At 28.6% G+C, this 22140-nt stretch overlaps 1 protein-coding gene across 1 annotated transcript in view; it reads left to right on the top strand.

Annotated features, from left to right (window-relative positions):
• The first annotated feature begins 1144 nt into the window (after positions 1–1144).
• Pde11 (Phosphodiesterase 11) overlaps positions 1145–22140 on the top strand; it is a 220252-nt gene continuing 199256 nt past the window's right edge. Inside the window, exon 1 of the mRNA XM_065499483.1 lies at positions 1145–1885. The gene's annotated coding sequence lies outside the window, so the exon portion shown is untranslated. The remainder of the gene's footprint in view (positions 1886–22140) is intronic.

Genomic DNA, 22140 nt, shown 5'->3' with positions numbered 1-22140 from the left:
AACGTCAACCCTTAAATCGAGAAGGTCAAAGGTAAAATTTTTCAATATTTGGAATTTTTAATGGAAAAATAGCGAAATGTTATATATTTTTGGTCTGATTTTGATGAAACTCAAGAAAAGTTTAAAATTAACCCTTAATAGCACTTGGGGTTAAAATTACCCCAAACTTCTAAAACCATTAAAAAATAGTCCATTTCAATAATGCTGATGAAAATTTGATTTTGATTGATGCGTTCCGAATTTGGGACACTCTACTGTGCAATGCTTTGAATGAGTAGGGATCCAAGAAGAAAAAATAACCAACTTTAATTTATGAGTTCAGTATTTTATTTATTTTTTAATAATTTTTTAATAAAACTTTGAATTTCAAACAAAAATAAGCTATTCATATTTTTAGTTTTTAATTGTATTAAATTTAAAAGCTCCAAAATTTTGATAAATTTAATGAAATATCCTCAAATCCCTCCCCACGAAATTCTGTCACCAAATCAAACATGAAATCTCCATTTTGGTTACAAATCCCCTCATCAGGCAACACTGTTATTTAGTGTGGTTTAGTTAATGACAACAATTTTAAGAGAGAGAGCCAGAGATTTATTTTTATAAACAAACTGAAATTAGCTCTTTTTTTTGTTGTTTTGTTTTGTTGTTTAATAACTTGTACGTGTTTTTTTTCTGCTTCATTTTGCTTGCTGCTGTTTTTGTTGTTTATATGTGTTCAATACAAAACAAAATTGATCAGTTTACTCACAGAATTCGTCGCGTTCAGGTGGAGAGTTTTTTTTCCATTTTTTTGCGTTATTCAACGTTTCGGGTTCTTTTTTTATTTGTTTTTATTTGAGTTATTTGAACTGGCGTTAATTTTCTGAGTGTACAATCAATGCATTAAGTGAAATTGTTTTAGTTTTTTTTCGGGTTTCCAATAAGATTCAATAAGAAAGAATGTAATTAAAGAATTATACCAAAATAAAAGAAAAATTGTGTGAATTCTTTAATACATTAAGAAAAATTAGCGTAAACGTGTTCAAATCAAATGAAAAAAAGTGTGTTTTAACAACAAAAAAAGAAACAAAAGGCTAGAAAAAAGAAATAAAATCCAGAAATAATCTGCAAAATATATAAAAAAAAAATAATCGAATACACCAAGTAGTGAAGTGTTAGCGATAATCTTTTGTTTTTGTAACAACAACAACAAAATTATTTACAGAAAAAAAGTGTTTTTGTTTTATTAATAAAAAAATAAATTGGTTTAAAAGAAATTTGTTTATAAAACGAAATAAAAAGAAATTTTTTTGTATAAAAACTCCACAATATTACGTGCTTAAAAGTGAGAATTTAAATAAATAAAGAAAGAAATTCCTTAAAATATTTTATCATCTGGTATATTTTGTTTTCAATTCGTAATACAAAAGAAACTTAAGAAAAGGCAAACAAAACAATATCACAAAAAATAAATATCAAAAAAAATAAAAATAAAACAAACCTAAACAGGAGGAGGAGAACTTACCAAAAATAAGTTGGCTTCACCTAAATCCAGCAACAAAATTTGAAAACAAAAGAGTAAAACAGATTGGTTCTCTTTCAGATTTTGTAGTTCTTGAATTTTGTGTGAGTGTAAAAAAATATTTATTAAAGTGGGGTCAATTGTTTAAAAGTCTTTTAAATTATTTGTACTTTTTTGTTTATTATTTATTAAGTCCTTAACTTTTACTGAAAAAAAGTTTGTAAATTATATTCAAAATACACCCACGACAAGTTGTTAATCAATTTAAAAAAAAGAAAAGAAAAATTTAGTTTAATATCAAATTTGGCTTTAAAACGTGTTTAGCATTTTTAAGCAAAAAATTATTTTGCTTAAAGAAAATTCAAAAAATAAAATCGAAAGGTAAGTTTTTTTTTTTACTTGTTTACTTTTAATTTTGTTTTATTTATTTTTTTTTAATTTCAATTCTTCCAAAAAAATATTAACAGCTGCTCTTTAATGCAACTGAGCTTAAAATTTGAAAGTTTTAATGAATTTTTGTTTTGGATGGGTGTTTAAGAATTCAGGGTGACTTACAGTTGGCAATCTAGAAAGTGTAGCTATTTGACCTCTAAAAATATTTAATAAACAATTACATATTTTCTTTTTACTTAACAGAGAAAATAAATAGTTGCATTGTGACAACTAAATTTGTTATCAATACAAATGATTCGGTTGTAAGCAAAGTTTTTTTTCGATATTTTTGTCTATAACTGATAAATTTTTGTCATGATAAAAGTCAAAATGGTTGTCAAGATACAAATTTTAAAGGTATAATATCCATTTATTAGTATTATTGTTTCGTTATGACAAAATTGTTAGTGTTCTTGCTCAGCCAACAAACGTCATTAATTGTTATGACAAATATTTGTCAAGTGTAGACAGGGGCTAACAGAATGGCTACTGATTAAACTGAATAATTTTTAAGACCATGGCAGAATTAACCAGATACAATTATAATTTTCCTAAAATGTCAAACAAAAGAAAATGAAAAATATCAGAAAGGAATGAATAAGAAAAAAGAAAACAGATTTTAGTCTTTTACTGTGCCATGTGTATATTTTATTTAAAAAGTTCGAATAATTACCATAAATCTGGTAATTATTCGAACTTTTTTATATATATAATTTGAAAGTAAATTTTTAATTAGGCTTAAGTTCATTTTTATTATAATTTATTTGTAATAATTCAAAGAATATCACTGAATACTAAAATTTTAGACTTGGCAAATTGGAATGCATTTTCTACCCTGCCAAGGGCGTCATCAACAATCTTCATTGTCAAGGTCTATTTGTAAATATCATCTATTTAACTTACTATTATTAGGAATTAGAATATGGTAAGCCTAATTCATATTTATATTATTTGTAAATTAGACGAAATTTCAAATATTTTTATTATATATGTGTATTCTTATTATTACAAATTTATCATTTTTTTTTTATTTTTATTAGTGTTCTGTAGTCAACCTTTTGGTTAACAATTCAGCTATGAATGTTTTTTTTCTCCTTGAATTATTACAAATAAATTATAATAAAAATGAACTTAAGCCTAATTAAAAATTTACTTTCAAATTATATATATAAAAAAGTTCGAATAATTACCAAAAATCTATAAATAAAATTTAATTATATTTTATGAAATAAAAAAGTGAAAAACAAAAACCAATGAAAATAGAAAGTCCATAGTTTGATGTTGTAGGGGTAAATATTGACAACTCTACCTAATAATTGTACTTGGTTGATTCTGCCATGGTTTAAGACTACAAAATGTTTGAAGCCTTAACAGGACAATTCTGTTATTAGGTCTAAATCAGTCGATTGGCAACAGAAACTGTTGACACAATAAAATCTATGAATCTCCTTTGTAAGTCTGTAAAATGTATGAAAATGGTGGGATTAATTTTTTGTTATTTTTTTGGAAAAAATTACATTTTAGAAACTAAATAGTATTTTTATATTATTTTGGTCAAAAGTACTACGAATTAAACTGCATCATCTGTTTCCAAATTTCTTTATTTTAAAATCTATTCAGTAAACCAATGTAAATGATTTTTTTCAAAATTTTTAGTTAAAAAATCGGTTTTTAATCGTAATATATTCGGCTGTGCCGAATCCAAATTATACTTTAAAATCAAATTTTTAAATATTTTTATGTAACAAATTTTTTTTAATTTATTGAAAAAAAAATTTTTGATGAAAAAAAAATTTGGGTTAAAAAATATTTTCCCCGATTTTAACCCATTGAAGGTCGAACTTACTATAGCCTGCTTTCAAAATTGTTTTTTAAAATTTTTTTTCCAAATAGTTTTTAAATTTTTTCAAAGTTTTTTTAATTTCAATTTTTTTTTTAAATTTATTGAAAAAAAAATTTATGACAAAACAATTTTTTTGATGAAAAATAATTCGGGTTAAAAAATATTTTTCCCGATTTTGATTCATTGTAGGTCCAACTTGCTATAGCCTTATATATATTGTTGCAATGGACTTTGAAATATTTATCATTAGATATCCATATTGTCTATATTAATGACCTAGTAATCCAGATATAGATAAAAAATCGGGGTTATCCCGGTTTCTTCCTTATATCTCAGACATTTAGGGCCGATTTTGTCGATTTTAAATAGCAACCGAGCCGGAATAATTACCTATATATTGATGTATGAATCATGTATGCAAGTTATTTGGGGGCTACGGAAAGTTGATTTCAACATACAGATGGAAATAGATAGCTATATCGACTTCGCTATCTATAACGATCCAGAATATACATATGTATATACTTCGTGGGGTCGCAAATGAAAAATGTAGAAATTACAAACGGAATAACAAACATATACATATATGTATACCCTCGCCACTCATGGCGAAGGGTATAATAAAAGCTAAAAAATTTAAAAATCATGCATTTTTAAGTTATACACCAATATATATAGACTATTTATGATTTATTTGAATTTTTTATAAAAAATTTAACGATAACTTCAATTTTATTAAGAACATTTCTTTAATTTTTCAATAATTTTATATCGATAATTAGAATTTTAAATTTAACGATTTATCGACAAATTATCATCATTTCTAGAGAATATGTATCGACAATCTGGGGGGTTACTGCGTAATTCAATCCGAAAACGAAAATGTGTGCTAAATACAATGTAATGCGAAAAGATTTCCTTTCGATTCGAATTAGGGAGTATCCTCCCTGAATTTTTCATATCTCATATTTTCTATAGAAAATTTATCAATAACTATGAATTTTCTATCGAGAACTGTGAATTTAATATAGAAAATTAAACGGTATATGTATATAATTTTTTGTAGAAATTGAATCGATAACTGCAATTTTGTATCATAACTTCAATGAAATGTTACGATAACTTAATATTTTTATAAAATATTTGAAATTTTATTTCCAAATGTTATCGATATTTAAAGTTTTCTAACAAATTTTTTTCCGATAATTGAAAAATTCTATAAAAATTGTATCGATATTTGAAATTAGATTTTTTTCCAAATTTTATTGATATTTTGAATTTTCTATAGAAGTTTTATTTATATAGTTTTCTATCGATATTTGAGATTTTATATAAAAAAAATGTATCGATAACTAGAATTTTCAATTCAAAATTTATAGGCAAATTAGCATTTCTAGAGAAAATGTATCTATAATTATGGTTACAAAATGTATCTATAACCAGAATTTTTCATTTATTTCGATATATGAAATTTTTTTTTCTATTGAATTTTTTTCGATAATTAAAATTTTTTATAAACATTGTAGAACAAGTGAGAATAAACCTATTTACAAATATGCTTCTACTATTACAATCAGATTTTTGGTTCAGAAGAGATAGCCCTTCAAAGTTGATTAATTTTCAATGTTCAAAAAACAGATCATTACAGTATCTCGATCAGATCATCATTACATTGATAGATCTATTTATTAAGAAAATAATACAAAAAAATTGTACTGTTTGCTTTGTCCAGGTAAATCGATATTTACCATATTTTCAAAATCAGTTATTTGATTATTCCTTTACCTAATGCAAAAATTTGCTGATGCCCGTCTTTGCTCAATGTTTTGCTAGAGGTAAAATTTTTAAAAAAAAAGACATGGTTCCAAAAATGTGTTGCAATACTCACAATCTTTTGCGGATTGTGAGCAATATTTTACAAAAAATTTAAAAATAAATTTAAAAAAAATTAAACCTTTTCTCGAAAATATTAGAAAAAAAATAAATTTTAAATCTTTTCTGGAATAATTTTAAATATTTAAAAGCCTTTAAAAAGACCCCTTTCACACTAGGCAATTTAGTTGCGCAAGTCTCTTGTGTTTGTTGATGTCAGAGGTAATGTCGGGTTAAGGAGAAGAAAATTTTACATGTTGTTTTGTTGAGACTTGCGCAACTAAATTGTCTAGTGTGAAAGGGGTCAAAGAAACATAAAAAATCAAAAATTTTAAAATTTGACTTCCAATAAAAATGATTTTTCCACAAATTTCAAATTTGCTAACCAAAAACACATTTCATAGGTTTCAAACACACATTTCATAGGTTGATCAATTATCTATCATATGCCATTTAAATCTTTTGATTATCTCAAGTTATGATTTTTGCAACAAAAAAACTCAAATAACTTGATTTTTTTTCGAAATTTTATTCTTTTTATACCCTTCACCTTCGTGATAGGGGTATACATATATAAGTTTGTCATTCCGTTTTTAATTTCCACAATATAATTTTTCGACCCTATAAAGTATATATATTCTGGATCCTTATTTCCGTCTGTCTGTCCGCCATTTCCGTCTGTCTGTCCGTCTGTCTGTTGAAATCAATTTTCTGAAGACCCTAGATATCTTCGGAATCCAAATCTTCAATAATTCTGTCAGACATGCTTTCGAGAAGAATCAGCAAAATCGGTCCATAAATGGCTGAGATATGAGGAAATAACCAGGACAACCTCGATTTTTGACCTATATCTGGATTACTAAGTCATTAATATAGACAATATGGATATCTAATGATGGATATTGCAAAGACCTTTGCAACAACATATATAAGACCATAGTAAGTTAGACCTACAGTGAGTCAAAATCGGAAAAAATATTTTTTAACCGGATTTTTTTTCACCAATAAAAAAAAAATATTTAAATTAAAAAAAAAATTAAATAACAATTCGAAAAAAAAAATTTTACAAAAAATTAAAAAAAACAACTTTGGAAAAAAATAAATTATTTTTACCTGAAAATATTTAAAATTTGTATTTTGAAGTATAATTTGGGGAAGGGTATACAAGATTCGGCACAGCTCTCTTACTTGTTTTTATTGAAATTTTCTGTAGATGTTTTATCGATATAGTTTGCTATCGACATTTGAGATTTTATATTTATTTATTGGCAATTAGAATGTTCTATAGAAAATGTTAAGATAACTGAAATTTTCGTGACTTTAATATCAATGTAGGACTAATATCTTATAAGCCGTTACTTACTTAAATATAAACTGATTTAAAGTTTCTCAGAGGATTTCGAAAGAGGTCTTTTGAATGATATATGTCTATGATATTTAAGTAACCTTGAAAAATCTGAGTGTTTTTAAATTTTTCACCATTTTCCGAATTTGGAGTCTTGACTACCGAATACTTGTATTTGTAAGCAACACTATTCATTGTAAAATGTACATTTAACAAATTTCAGTGGGACATACATTTTTACCCCAAATTACTTACCTCCCCTTTCAATGCTGCTGTTTTGTGCCACGGAATTTTTGTCATTTCAACGGTTGTTTGTCACTCTTTAATTGATATTTATTGAAATTTACGGTGTTATAACTGCTGACTACTGTTTTTTTTTATTATATTTTTTAAATTTTTCTTTTTTTTTTGTAAAAAAGAAACAAAACAAAATAACATTTATGTCATGATCTTTATCAAAATCATGTGTCACAGAGATTTTTTATATTATGTTGTAATAATTTATAAAATATAATAATTAGTATTTTGTTTTTTTTTTTTTATAAATTTTAAATGATAAGATTTTATTATATGTTTTGGTTGTACATTAGAGTGTCCCTTAGAATTAAATTTTTTGAAATGTTGAAACAGTACCAGCTGAAAACTTTCGTAATGACCTAAAATTGAACCAAAAAATTTTTTAGCTTGTTCTAAGAAGGGCAATCCGTGCCGACTTTCGAAAAAAAAACTTAAGAAAAATATAAAATTAATTCTATTATTTACAATAACGGTACAAAAATGGAAATTAACCCTTAAGAACACTTGGGGTCAAAATGACTGTGTTTTTCGTGATTTTAAAAGTTCAGGGTCATTTGGAACCCAAGAGCTATTAAGGGTTAATTTCCATTTTTGTACTGTTATTGTAAATACTAGATTTCATGTTATATTTTTCTTAAGTTTCATCAAAATCGGCCCAAAAATATATAATATTTCGCTATATTTCCATTAGAAATTCCAAATATTGAAAAATTTTACCTTTGACCTTCACGATTTAAGGGTTAACGTTTTCCGATTTTAGGAAAACTATTTAATATTCTGAACAGATTTTACATAAAATTAATGACAGTAAGGAAATTGGGCTCATTCGCCAAAATATGGCCAAAAAATTAGTTTTTCTCGAAAATCGCAAAATTTATATCGCAGGTACGGAAAAACTATAGGAGGTATTGACATATTTTTTCACATTTTTATTCCCTATTATGTTGTTAATAAATACCCATGTGATGACCAAAAAATTCTGAAATTTGTTTAAGAAAATTTTTAAAAATTTAAAATTGGAGCTTTGAAACTGCCGTTAAAAAAAATATTTTTTTGCATATTTTTTTAATTCTAAGGGACACTCTATTGTACATTGTATTTGGGAATTTTACTACTAATTACAATAACGATTTGTGGTATCAATAATGTTTAAATTGTTTGACTTGGGGTATTTAAAAAGTGATTAGTTTTTGAAGAGAGTTTCGAGGTATTAAATGATAAGGGCGCTGGGAAATTTGTTTTTCTTTTATAAAAATGATTTGTGTTGAAATATTGACTATGTTGAAATTGAATTTCATTAGACAAGACATACAGTAGTTAACAAAACAATGGAAACTTTTTCAAATATTCCATATGTAGCCCAAAATTTAAAATGTTTTTTTAAAATAAAATTTTTATTTTTAGTATTTATATAAATTAACTGAAAAACAAACAACATAATTAATTATATTCTGAAAAAAGGGAACAAAATTAAAAATATTCACTATTTCGCTACTGGCAAAACAATGGAAACTTTTAAACTTCTGCAAGAAAGAAGTGTAAAACGAAAATAATATTTAAAAGAACGATGTAAAAAGCTTACATCGTGTTTACTGTTATTTTATTTTTAAATTCTGGTAAAACGAAAATAATATTTAAAAGAACGATGTAAAAAGCATCCTGTTTACAGGTATTTTATTTTATTTTTAAATTCTGGTAATTTTTCACAATTTCTTGTTCTAAGTTTGTCGCATAATTGCTTTTTTTGTCAAAGTTAACGAAAATGGCTAAAGTTATGATTTGTGAAGACTTAAAAAATAAAATAATTAACGATTTTAAAGCTGGTTTAAAACAAAAAAGTATCTGTGACAAATATTCAATAAATAAATCAGCAGTTTCAAAAATTATAAAGAAATTTCGTGAGTCCGCTTCTGTAAAAACTCAACATTTAGGTGGAAGACCTCGTAAGACTACTCCTAGACAAGATAATTTAATAGCGAGAGAGTTCAAGAAATTCCCAAAAATAACTACTCGAGAGGTTGTTAATAGACTAAAATTAGAAATAAGTACCCGAACAGTTAGTAGCAGGGCAAATGAGGATGGTCTTGGTTGCTATTGTCCTGTAAAAAAAACACTCATTTCTAAAAAGAACCGTTCTGCTTGTCTACAATTTGCCAGGGATCATTTAAACTGGTCGATACAGAAATGGAATAATGTCCTCTTTTCCGACAAATCCAAATACAATTTAAGAGGCAGTGATGGGAGAACATTTGTAAGACGACCAAAGGGAAAAAGATTAGATCCAAAGTACACAAATAAGACTGTAAAGTTTGGCGGTGGCAATATTATGGTATGGGGATGTTTTTCAGGGCAAGGTATGGGCCGAATTCATATTATAAAAGATACCATGACAGGTATAGGATACATTACCGTATTAAACGATGTTATGTATCCATACGCTGAGGAAAATATGCCTCTAGTTTGGAGATTCCAACACGACAACGACCCGAACCGAGGAGTTACAATCCGACGAGGTACGTGTTTTGAAGTGGCCTGCCCAATCGCCAGATCTCAATCCCATAGAAAATCTATGGGAAATTGTAGATCGTAAAATAAGGACCCAAAATTACACCAGGAAGGAAGATTTATCGGAGGCGGTTATAAGGGAATGGCAAAATATTTCAAAGGAGACCATTGACTCTTTAATTGGTTCAATGCATCGTCGATGTGTAGCTACCTGTACTCTGCGCACAAGGTTTACATGGACAGCCAGCCGACCAGACGGACGGACGGACAGACGGACATCGCTTAATCGACTCAGAAAGTGATTCTAAGTCGATTGGTATACTTTAAGGTGGGTGTTAGACTAATGGTTTTGGGCGTTACATACATCTGCACAAACACATTATACCCTCCCCATTATGGTGGTGTAGGGTATAAAAATAATCGCCAGATCTCAATCGTAAAATAAGGACCCAAAATTACACCAGGAAGGAAGATTTATCGGAGGCGGTTATAAGGGAATGGCAAAAAATTTCAAAGGAGACCATTGACTCTTTAATTGGTTCAATGCATCGTCGATGTATAGCAGTTATAAAAAATAAGGGATATCCAACAAAATATTGAATTATTGCAAAGTTTAAACCATATTTGTTAAAATAATACCTAAGTTTCCATTGTTTTGTCAATGCCGTAATAAAGATATCTTTTAATTTTGTTTTCACATTTTCAGAATTTAATTAATTATGCCCTTTGTTTTTTGTTAAATTATGTTAATAAAACTATACAAATAAAATACTACAAAAATGTTAAAATAATGTTATTTTAGATTTTAGGACACTAATGAAATATTTGGTTAAGTTTCCATTGTTTTGTCAACCACTGTATATTTAAAGTGTTTTTCAATATAAGCCATATAGTAAGTTGTTGTAAATCCCTCATTTTTAAGTCACTATTTTAATGAATAACTACGATTTTAAACGGACCCCTTTGGGTGTCAAAGTGCTCAATTAGTAGCTTGTCTGTCAGCTTATCATGATAAAAATCATATTTTTGGCCTTTTTATACCCTTCACCTTCGTGAGAAGGGTATATATAAGTTTGTCATTCCGTTTGTAATTTCTACATTTTTCATTTCCGACCCTATAAAGTATATATATTCTGGATCCTTATAGATAGCGGAGTCGATTAAGCCATGTCCGTCTGTCTGTCTGTCTGTCTGTCTGTCTGTCTGTCTGTCTGTCTGTCTGTCTGTCTGTCTGTCTGTCTGTCTGTCTGTCTGTCTGTCTGTCTGTCTGTCTGTCTGTCTGTCTGTCTGTCTGTCTGTCTGTCTGTCTGTCTGTCTGTCTGTCTGTCTGTCTGTCTGTCTGTCTGTCTGTCTGTCTGTCTGTCTGTCTGTCTGTCTGTCTGTCTGTCTGTCTGTCTGTCTGTCTGTCTGTCTGTCTGTCTGTCTGTCTGTCTGTCTGTCTGTCTGTCTGTCCGTCTGTCTGTCTGTCTGTTGAAATCAGTTTTCTGAAGACCCCAGATATCTTCGGGATCCAAATCTTCAATAATTCTGTCAGACATGCTTTCGAGAATTTTGCTATTTAAAATCAGCAAAATCGGTCCACAAATGGCTGAGATATGAGTAAAAAACCAAGACAACCTCGATTTTTTACCTATTTTTTTACCTATATCTGGATTACTAAGACATTAATATAGACAATATGGATATCTAATGATAGATATTTCAAAGACATTTGCAACGACGTATATAAGACCATAGTAAGTTGGACCTACAATGGGTCAAAATCGGGAAAAAATTTTGAACCCTAATTTTTTTTTTTAAAAAAAATTGAAAAAACAAAAAAAAATTTTTTAAAATTTTAAAAAAAAAAAATTTTTTAAATTTAAAAAAAAAATTTTAAATTTAAAAAAAAAAAATTTTAAATTTAAAAAAAAAAATTTAAATAACAATCAAAAAATTTTTTTTTCCAAAAAATTCAAAAAACAACTGGAAAAAAAAATAAATTTTGTTTACCTAAAAATATTTAAAATTTTGAAGTATAATTTGGTGAAGGGTATATAAGATTCGGCACAGCCGAATATAGCACTCTTACTTGTTATCATTTGTTTTGTTCAAACTTTGTTGATTTAAAATCATTTATTTCAAGTAGTGTATTTTGTCATTCAGTTTTGCTCTAAATTTCTTTAAAATTCAAACAAAACACCTGTACATTTTGTTTATTATTATTATTATTATTAAATAAAATACATTTATTTATTATTATTACCAGTATATTGAAAAAAACGTTCCACACTTTGTTTAAAAGGGGGCTGGCTGGCTGGCTGGCTACAAAATGACTGACTGAAAGTGTCATTTACCGGTCGTGCAAGTATCAAGCACTTGATTAATTAACACGTCTGTGTAAATACCACTGAGTTGTTCCCGATCAAAACTGCACATGGTCAATCATACAATTTACCTTAAAAGGGGAAAAATTGTAATCAAATAATAACAAAAAATAAATGCACTTGGAAATTTTATGAGATCAAAACAAAATTCAAAACGTGATTTTTTTTTAGAATGCCAGGAAATCAACAGCTTTTACTCTATGTTTAATTATTTTATTAAAAAATTGTTGATGATTTTCTCGGAAATAAATTGGAAGGGGGTTCAATGGCCAGGTAATGAAATTTACAATTAATAAGAAAGTCGGAATGCAAAAAATAAAACACAATAATTAAAAAAATGTAATAACAACAATGAAATTGACTTTAGTGATCTTAATGGAAACAAACTCTTCTTTCCAATTTGTTGTTAAAAAGAACTTAAGAAGCTTAAATCTAGTACACTTTTATAGGAATTAGTTACTGTTGGAGGAAAGGAACTTAAGAAGAGCTAGTTATGTAACTGGTTCTTCGGGTAGGGACCACAGACCTGCGCCGAACGGCTGTGCCGAGCCGCCGACACCGATATTTTTTCAGCCGCCGGTGACTGGTTCTTCGGGAGCCGCCGATAAATTTAAAAAGCTGCCGACGCACAGTGACGTCATTTGAGTTTTTTCGTTGCAAAAATCATAACTTTTGAACCAAATGAGATAATCAAAAAATTTAAAAGGCATATGATAGATAACACTATGCAACAAATGAAGACTTTTGGAAAAACACAAGATCAAGACGGTATAGGTTCGACTCTACTACCAAAGTGTAGTAAAACCCTATACTCAGTTTGTCCATTTTGGTGACCGATTTTTTTTTATGGTCCCCCAAAGTTTCTGAAAATCAGTGGGGCCTCTAAAAAAGGTGTCATCAGTTTTTGGTTAACAGCTAATTCACACTTTGTGATACGGCTTAACTTTATATGGCAATAATATAGCTAAGAGTCCGCCAAATAAATTTTGTTAAAAAATTTTTCCAAAAAATAGCTTTTTCGTGCACTTTTGTTGAAAAAATATAGGAAGAAAATTTTTTTTTTTACTTTTTTTTAGAATAAATTCCAGGGTCTCCTAATTATACCCTACACCACCATAGTGGGGAGGGAATTATGCGTTTGTGCAGATGTTTGTAACGCCCAAAAATATTAGTCTAACACCCACCTTAAAGTATACCGATCGACTTAGAATCACTTTCTGAGTAGATTAAACGATGTCCGTCCGTCCGTCTGGTTGGTTGGCTGGCTGGCTGGCTGGCTGTCCATGTAAACCTTGTGCGCAGAGTACAGGTCGCAATTTTGAAGATATTTCGATCAAATTTGGTACATATTATTTTTTCGGCTCAAGTACCAAGCATATTGAAACTGGCTGATATCGGTCCACTATTTCACCTAGCCCCCATACAAATGTCCTCCCGAAATTGGACTTTATCGGTCATAAATGTTTAATTTATAATGTATCTCCACAAATTCCGCTCCAAATAAGTTTTATATACACAAAATTCATGTCACTAAATTTTGTTACGATCGGTCCATAATTAGTCATAGCTCCCATATAGACCCGCTTCCGAAAATCACTTTAACGTGCATAAATCGCTTAAAAATGTTGTTAAACACACAAAATTCAACATAGTTAACTTTAATATAGACATAAATCACACGACCTAATTTCATGGTGATCGGTCCATAATTGGTCATAGCCCCCATATAACCCCACTTCCGAAAATCACTCAAAAATATAAATTATTGAAATTTTAAAAGACAAATTTTTTTTGCTCTTTTACTTAGTGTAAGGTATTATATGGTCGGGCTTGACCGACCATACTTTCTTACTTGTTTTTCACTAACAATATTTAGCAAAGTTGTAGCTACGGTAAATCTGAATAACTCTTGTGAACATATCAATGCAATCCGAACATATCTAAGCATTCTAAATAGCTGTCAAAAATCACTTTGTAGCATAAAAATTTTAGTTTTTTAATATTTTTTGACTCTAAAACAAAAATTGTATGTTAAAAATTTATGTTCGAGTGTATACTTCTCTATTGTGCTGGAATAACGAATAATGGGCAAATCATTATCGGTATGATCCGGGCGCAACACTAACATTTTTGAAAGTGGGCATGGTTTGTGGAGCTTCTGAAGAGTAAATATAAGCTTTTTATATAAGTTTTTGATATCGGTGGAAACCCTATTACTTGTAGATTGACATTTTAGTGAAACGAATTAATTTTGTGTTTTTTCGGACGTATTTTACCTTAAAAACTAACAATATTATAAAATGGTTATTTTTCATTAAGAAAAATAAAAACTTTGAATTAATGAAAAATTTGAGCAGTTACAGACATCACAATAAAATTTGGAAGTAATATAGATCTAAATGTTCTTAAGTCAATGCCATCACTAATGTTGCCATTCTTTGTTTTCAAACATAGAAATTCCTAAAACGGGGAAAATGTGTTCTAAAAACTGAGTTTTTTTTTGAAAATATCGCACTTTGACGTTATTTACAGTATGATAGTAAAAACGTTTTGTATGCATATAAACAACATATAGGGCTATACAAATATGTCAAGTTTCTGAGGATCGGTGCTTTGCGTTTTTAGAATTTTTTACTCAAACCTAAAATTTGGTTTCAAAATTGGCCAAGTTTGGATAGGGCTGGGGGTATAATGTCCGCTTAAGTTAGTCAAATTTTACTTTATACATTTTTGCGTTAAGTTCTCTTTCCAAATCATAAAAAAATTTATATAGCCACGAAGAAAATTAGTTTTTTATAAAAGACAAAATATGGGGATTTTTTGGGAAAAAACACAAGCATACAAAGTTGAAATATATAAAAAGAAGCATCAACTTTGGATGCGTGTAACTTTTTATAGGGACGAAATAATTGTTATCAGATTTGTTTTATTTTCTTTAGAATTTTATCGCAAATATACGTCATATATAAAAAACAAATTTCGACCTTTCGTAGGCCCATCATATATAAAATACAAAAAAAAGATCGAGAAAATTTAAAAAAAAAAATTAAACCTAAATATCTCTTGTACTAAAAGAGATAACCTACAGATAAAAGCATATTTTTGTAGACCTTCTCAAGGACTATCTATATTTTTAATTTCAGCTTCGGATCACAAATGGCTTTTTGGGCATTATTTTTAAATGTGTGACATTGAGGGTCCACTCACTGATCCACATTCCGAACACTTCAGCCGAGTAAATAATACAGCACAACATAGAAGTAAGGACTTGATCATACTATTTTAACAAAAAATCTTTGTTTTAGTGTAAAAAAAATAGTAAAAACGAAAATTGTTAAGGTACAAAGTGATCTTTATGTGATATTTAGAGTGACTAGATACGTTCATAATGCATTGATATGTTCAAGAGTTGTTCAACTTTACCGTAGCTACAACTTTGCTAAATATTGTTAGTGAAAAATTAGGAGACCCTGGAAATTATTCTAAAAAAAGTAAAAAAAAATTTTTCTTCCTATATTTTTTCAATAAAAGTGCACGAAAAAGCTATTTTTTGGAAAAAAAAAATTGTAACAAAAATTTATTTGGCGGAATCTTAGATATATTATTGCCATATAAAGTTAAGCCGTATCACAAAGTCTGATTTAGCTGTTAACCAAAAACTGATGATACCTTTTTTAGAGGCCCCACTGATTTTCAGAAACTTTGGGGGCCCATAAAAAAAATCGGTCACCAAAATGGACAAACTGAGTACAGGGTTTTACTACACTTTGGTAGTAGAGTCGAACCTATATAGTCATGATCGTGTGTTTTTTTCACTGTTGCACTGTGTAATTGATCAGCCTATGAAATGAGTGTTTGAAAATGATTCTACGCCTTTCAGGTGCCTACTGATCAGGTGCCTACTGATGGGCAAAGTTTAAATTTGTGGAAAAATCTTATGGAGAGTAAAATAAAATATTTTATAATTTTTTATGTTTCTTTTTAAAGGCTTTTATGATTTAAAATTATTCCAGAAAAGATTAAATAAAAATTTTTTTGGTTGGTTTTTCACGGTCATGTATTTTTTAAAAATTTTACCTCTAGCAAAAAATGGGGCAAGGACGAGCAGCTGGGAATGTTTGCATTAGGTAAAGGAGTAATCAAAGAACTTATTTTGAAAATATGGCAAATATAGAAATTGATAGTTTTTTTTTTATTTCCCTTCAAAGTTGAGAAATATTGAAATAATGGATAGTTGGTAAATATCGATTTACCTGAACAAAGCAAACAGTACAATTTTTGTTTATTCTTTTCTTAATAAATATATCTAAATAATGACGATCAGTTACATAGTTTTCGATATATTGTATCTGAAAGCGGACCAAATTACCTAAAAATTGTCTGTTTTTTTGAAAACTGAAAATCAGTCAAATTTTGAAGGGCTATATCTTCTGAACCAAAAATCTGATTGTAATAAGAGTATCATTTTGAAAATATGCGCTGGTTTTATTGTAATTTCATAAAATTTTCTGAATTTCACTTTTAATTTTTTTTTTTTAGAATTAGTCGTTCTTTAGTCGGCTTTGAGCCGAAGCCGATCTTTTTCTGGAGTCAGCCGCCTCCGCCGTGAAATTTAATCTGTGCATGTCTCTGGTAGTGACCTGTTCAAGTTCCTCCATTTTTTTGAGTGGCACCAGGGACGTGAGAAACCACCATAGCATTGTTCTGGTTGGGGATAAATTGTCCCCTTCCCATTTCCTTTCTTATATATTTTTTTTAAATCTTTATAATAGTTTTTATCTATGATAATTTTCTCTTTACTTTCTTTAAAACTTTTTTTACTGGGTTATACTTTGTTTGTTTTTAGCTGACAAAGTCATTTTGAACAAAACACACTTTTACCATTTGTTTTCGCATATTCTAAATTATGTCTATAAAAATTTATGCAAATTTTTTATCTAAGTAACAAGTAACAATCCAAAGCAAGTCAATATTTAATGCGAACAAATAAAAATGAAAAGAAAACGAAAACAGTCAGCCAGCCCCAATTGAAATATCATATGAAAAAAATCACGCGTGCTTTTGAAATGAATGAATTAACATAAGAAAATAGCTACAGACCTCATACTCACACTAGTTTTAAACAAATATGTTTACAAATTTTAGTATTTTCTTATGTTAAATAGAAATATATACGCAATTTTAAGGCAATGAATTGGGAAGTATTAAGGCACAGTGGGTAAAATTTTAGGAACACGAATACAATTTTTAGCAGGATAATTTTTCTTTTTTAGATCTTGAGAAGAAACTTATTCTTTCAGGATTTGTTGAACTTAACTCTTCCTCTATATATATTTTAAGTACTAAACCAATCGCTTCAATAATAACACAGGTCAACAGCAAAAAAAAAAGGCTTGACTAACCATTATATAGATTTGATGCATCTGAAGCAAAAATATATTTTTTACGTGAAAATAGCAAATTTTTTTTGTTTTAAAAAAATCATGAAAAATTGAAAACGGCAGAAATTGTTCAGATTTATTGCTTTGTCTCAAAGCCGCATATAATAGCAACAAAATAAGATATCGAAGATAAAAATCGATTGATTATTTTCGAATTTATTCACAATTAAGTGAATTCGTTAATTTTCACAAAATTTTAGTTTTTTGTTTGGTATACATAAAATTGTGCAGCTAATATTCTTCTTTTGAATGATTGAATTTTGAAAACATTTTCCCCGTGTTCTGCACAAATTTTCACATATATATTGCGTTTCAATAGGCTCTGTTGTTTCGGAGTTATAATAACAAATTGAAGCAAAAAATATATTTTTTATGTGAAAATAGCAAATTTTTTTTGTTTTAAAAAAATCATGAAAAATCGAAAACGGCAGAAATTGTTCAGATTTATTGCTTTAACGCAAAGCCATATGTAATAGAAACAAAATGAGATATTGATCATAAAAATCAATGGATTATTTTCGAATTCATGCACAATTAAGTGAATTCGCTCATTTTCAGAAAGATATTTTGGAAATAAATCAGCCATTTCTGACTGGCTGATCCGATTGGCAAAATATGTGACTGATTTCATTAAAATTACATCTGCTAGTTAACAAATGAAGAAGAAAATCATATGACAAAAATTTATATTTTACGAGTCGATTTTAAATTTTGAAAATTAAGAAAATTTAAAATTTTCGAATTTTTGAAAATCTGCTATTCATTTTGCTTCCTAGAAAAAAAGTTTCTCTGGTAGCTTATATCATTTTTTTATATTGGGCGTATGACTTCAAATTGCGAGATTTTTATACCCTTCACCTTCGTGAGAAGGGTATATATAAGTTTGTCATTCCGTTTGTAATTTCTACATTTTTCATTTCCGACCCTATAAAGTATATATATTCGGGATCCAAATCTTCAATAATTCTGTCAGACATGCTTTCGAGAAGTTTGCTATTTAAAATCAGCAAAATCGGTCCATAAATAACGGAGATATGAGCAAAAAACCGGGACAACCTCGATTTTTGACCTATTTTTGATCTATATCTGGATTACGTAGTCATTAATATAGACAATATGGATATCTAATGATAGATATTTCAAAGTCCATTACAACGATGTAGATAAGGCTATAGTAAGTTGGACCTACAATGGATCAAAATCGGGAAAAATATTTTTTAACCCGAATTTTTTTTTGTCATACATTTTTTTTCCAAAACAAAAAATTTGGAAAAAACTTTTTTTAAAAAACAATTTAAAAAAAAAATTTTGAAAAACAATTAAAAACAAAATTAAATTTTGTTTACCTAAAAATATTTAAAAAAATTTATTTTAAATTATAATTTGCTTAAATTGAATATAGCTCTCTTACTTGTTTAAATTTTTAGTTTTTATTTTCAAACATTTGTACAATATAAATTTGTTCAAAGTATTGGCCATTGTTAACTATGACCTTTTCCCATCTTTCTGGCAACATATGGATTCCGAGTCAAAAGAACTGCTCAACTTTTGAGGCCAAGAACGAATCAAGCCAATGCACAGTGGTTTCCCTTATATGAACAAGCGGTCAATAATCAATATCTCCAAAACTAAAAAGGCTAGGGTCTTCAAAATTTATCACCTCATAGCATGCCCGAAGAGCTTAAAGTTTGCAAATTTTTTAGAAAAAATATTAACAACTGTAGACACAGTAGCCCTTTGATATTTCAAGGGTTAATTGGCTTTTAGATTTGTTTTATGAATTTTTGAAATAAAATTTTTCAGTGTGAAAATTCGTTTGTTTTAAACAATTTTAGTAAATTTTTATTCCATTTTAATTCATTTGAATTATACACTGAAAAAAAACTAAATTAAAAAGTTATACAAAGTTATATTGCGCGATATTTTTCGGGTATGTTGCAATCAAAACTGTTTTATATGCTTATTTTTCGATTCAGCTGCTTCCTCCGATAATTCACCTATTGACACTACTACATGCTTGCTTACCTCAGCTCCATGGATCAGATTTTTATGTACCGATGCAAAAATAAGACGGTGCACAGAGGTGTCAAAAAGTCAATTTTGCAAACACTTAATTTCAACAATCAAATTATGCAGTTTTGGTGTCAAAAAGTCAATTTTTCAAACACTTAATTTGAACAATCAAATGATGCAGTTTTGTAGAGAAATGTACACTTATAGTTTTAAAATAAAATTTATTTTATTTTTAAAAAAGGTCCATGCAAGTAAAGTCCATGCAAGGGTGTTAAGCAAAAATTTACTTATATTTTCACCCAATTCAGTGGTTTATATATGTATAATTTTCCGAATAATACCATTTACCATATTTGAAAAATATAACATTTCCACATCAATAAAAAAAAATGATGGCGATACCATAAACCGTGAAGAAGATATGCCCAAATCTATAAGTCTCTAATAATTATTGTATTTTTGATTTTCCATGGAGAAAAAAATGTAGCCCCACTTTCCCCCAAGTTCTTTTTTTTAATAAAATTAAAGGTGGGAGTGTCTTGTTTCGATTAAAAAAAAAATGTTTTCGGAAGTTTTCGGAACAGGATGAAAACTTAAAATTTTTTGTTGAATAATAAACGAAATATCCAAAAAATTCTAATCTATGAATGGGTTTCGTGGGCGGTGGGCGTGACCGATTTTATTGAAACTCGGCATGAGTTCCTTTTTGGTTTCAATAAATGTATGTACCAAATTTCTAGACTTTTGCTGGTATATAAACAATTGTATGCGAAAAAATCAATTTGAATTGTATGGGCAGTGGGCGTGGACAATTTTGATAAAATTTCAGCGCTCTACGACCACACCTTATAATTTTTGCAAAAAAATGTATGAAGCCATCCCTCTGTGGGGCGGGTTAGTATATTACAGATTACACGCCCATCCGCAAATTTCCGCAACTAACTTCAGCACTTTTATTATCTTAAGAATCAGATAAATACAATGATAAAGAACCCTACGGGGGAATCTTGAGGGAACACAACTAAAACTTTAAGTAAACATAATGAAGTTTTACAAAAAAGTAAGAAATATACATATAGGATAACTAAAACATTAATTTCACAAGAATTACAACACAAGTTAGTTTTATTATTTTCTAAAGATAAAATAAATACCTTTAACTTCAAAATCCATTGAAAATAATTTAATTTTGTAGACTACAGCAATTGCAAGTCCGTTTTGCAGTGCACTTTTGCTTTGAATTTTTCTTCCAGCGTTCAGCTGCGCTTTGCAAATGAATATTTTTGTCATGCTTTTAATTTTATTTATAAATTTTTTTGCATTTTGTCTAAATATTTTGTGATCGTTTTATTTATTTTTGGCCTATGAGGGGATCCACTGTGCAATGTCGGATAATCTGTTCTGAAGTGAAGCGTATACCAGACAGAGCCAATGTCGGATACTCTGTTCTGAAGTGAAGCGTATACCCACTGTTGTTTTGTGATAAAACTCACGTATTTTTTATGAATATTTACAATAAATTGCAATAAAAGGTTTTGCATACTTTTAGGCTTTTACTTTTTATATGGGGGATATCCTTATGGACTGGGTTCAAATATGGACCGATTTTCTTAATACTTTGTAGTATGATATCTGGGCACATGGACATATGTAAAATTTAAATAAGATCGCAGCATTATTTAAGAGTTTATGACCGATAAAACGTTATTTTGGAAGGACCCTTGTATGGGAGATACCCCTAGGGACTATCCGATATGAACCAATTTTAATATTTAGATTTTCTATATGAAACTTGCCAATTGTACAAAATTTTATTATCATAGTAGCACTCCTTCTACTTTTTGCAAAAAAATGTATGAACCACTGTGCATTGCCCGAACAGAACACCAATTTTGATAAAACAATTCTATCATGATGATTTGGAAAAACAAACTGAATCATAGCCAATTGAAGAGTTGTAGCTTCAACAGAAGTGCATATTGGAAGACCCTTTATAATATTTTTAATATTTTCTTAAATCCAATGTGCCTATATATGTTCATCTCTCCAAATAATACAAAATCCTAAAATAGTAATTTCTGAATAGATACCAAATCCTAACTTGTTTTATTATTGTTGCTGACAAGTAAACCATCCAATATGACCTACCTTTAAAGTGTAGCGTGCATAAAAACATATTAAAACAATATTGTCGTTATAATTATTGACAAAATAAATGCATTTCCTTAAAACTAAGTTGTACAAGAGCATTTGAGAAACAAAAACAATAAATGTGTAAAGAATTTTAAATGTATTTTATAATTTTTGTTTTAAATATTTAACAAATGTGTTATTTGTGTTGTTTTTTTTTGCACAAAACAATTTATCTGACACTTCAATTAAACAACAAAAACACATTAAACTCTAATTAGTTGCAATTAAAACCTGTATGATGCTGCTGGTGGCTGGTAATGTGGTTGCTGATGATACAAAGTAAATGTTTTAACATTTTGTTATTGTTTCTGAGCTCTTGTTATTGTTTT

The sequence above is a fragment of the Calliphora vicina genome, chromosome 2, assembly GCF_958450345.1.
Source record: "Calliphora vicina chromosome 2, idCalVici1.1, whole genome shotgun sequence".
NCBI lineage: Eukaryota > Metazoa > Arthropoda > Insecta > Diptera > Calliphoridae > Calliphora > Calliphora vicina.
The sequence above is the reverse complement of the archived record's forward strand: the minus strand, read 5'-3'. Positions and strand labels throughout refer to the sequence as shown.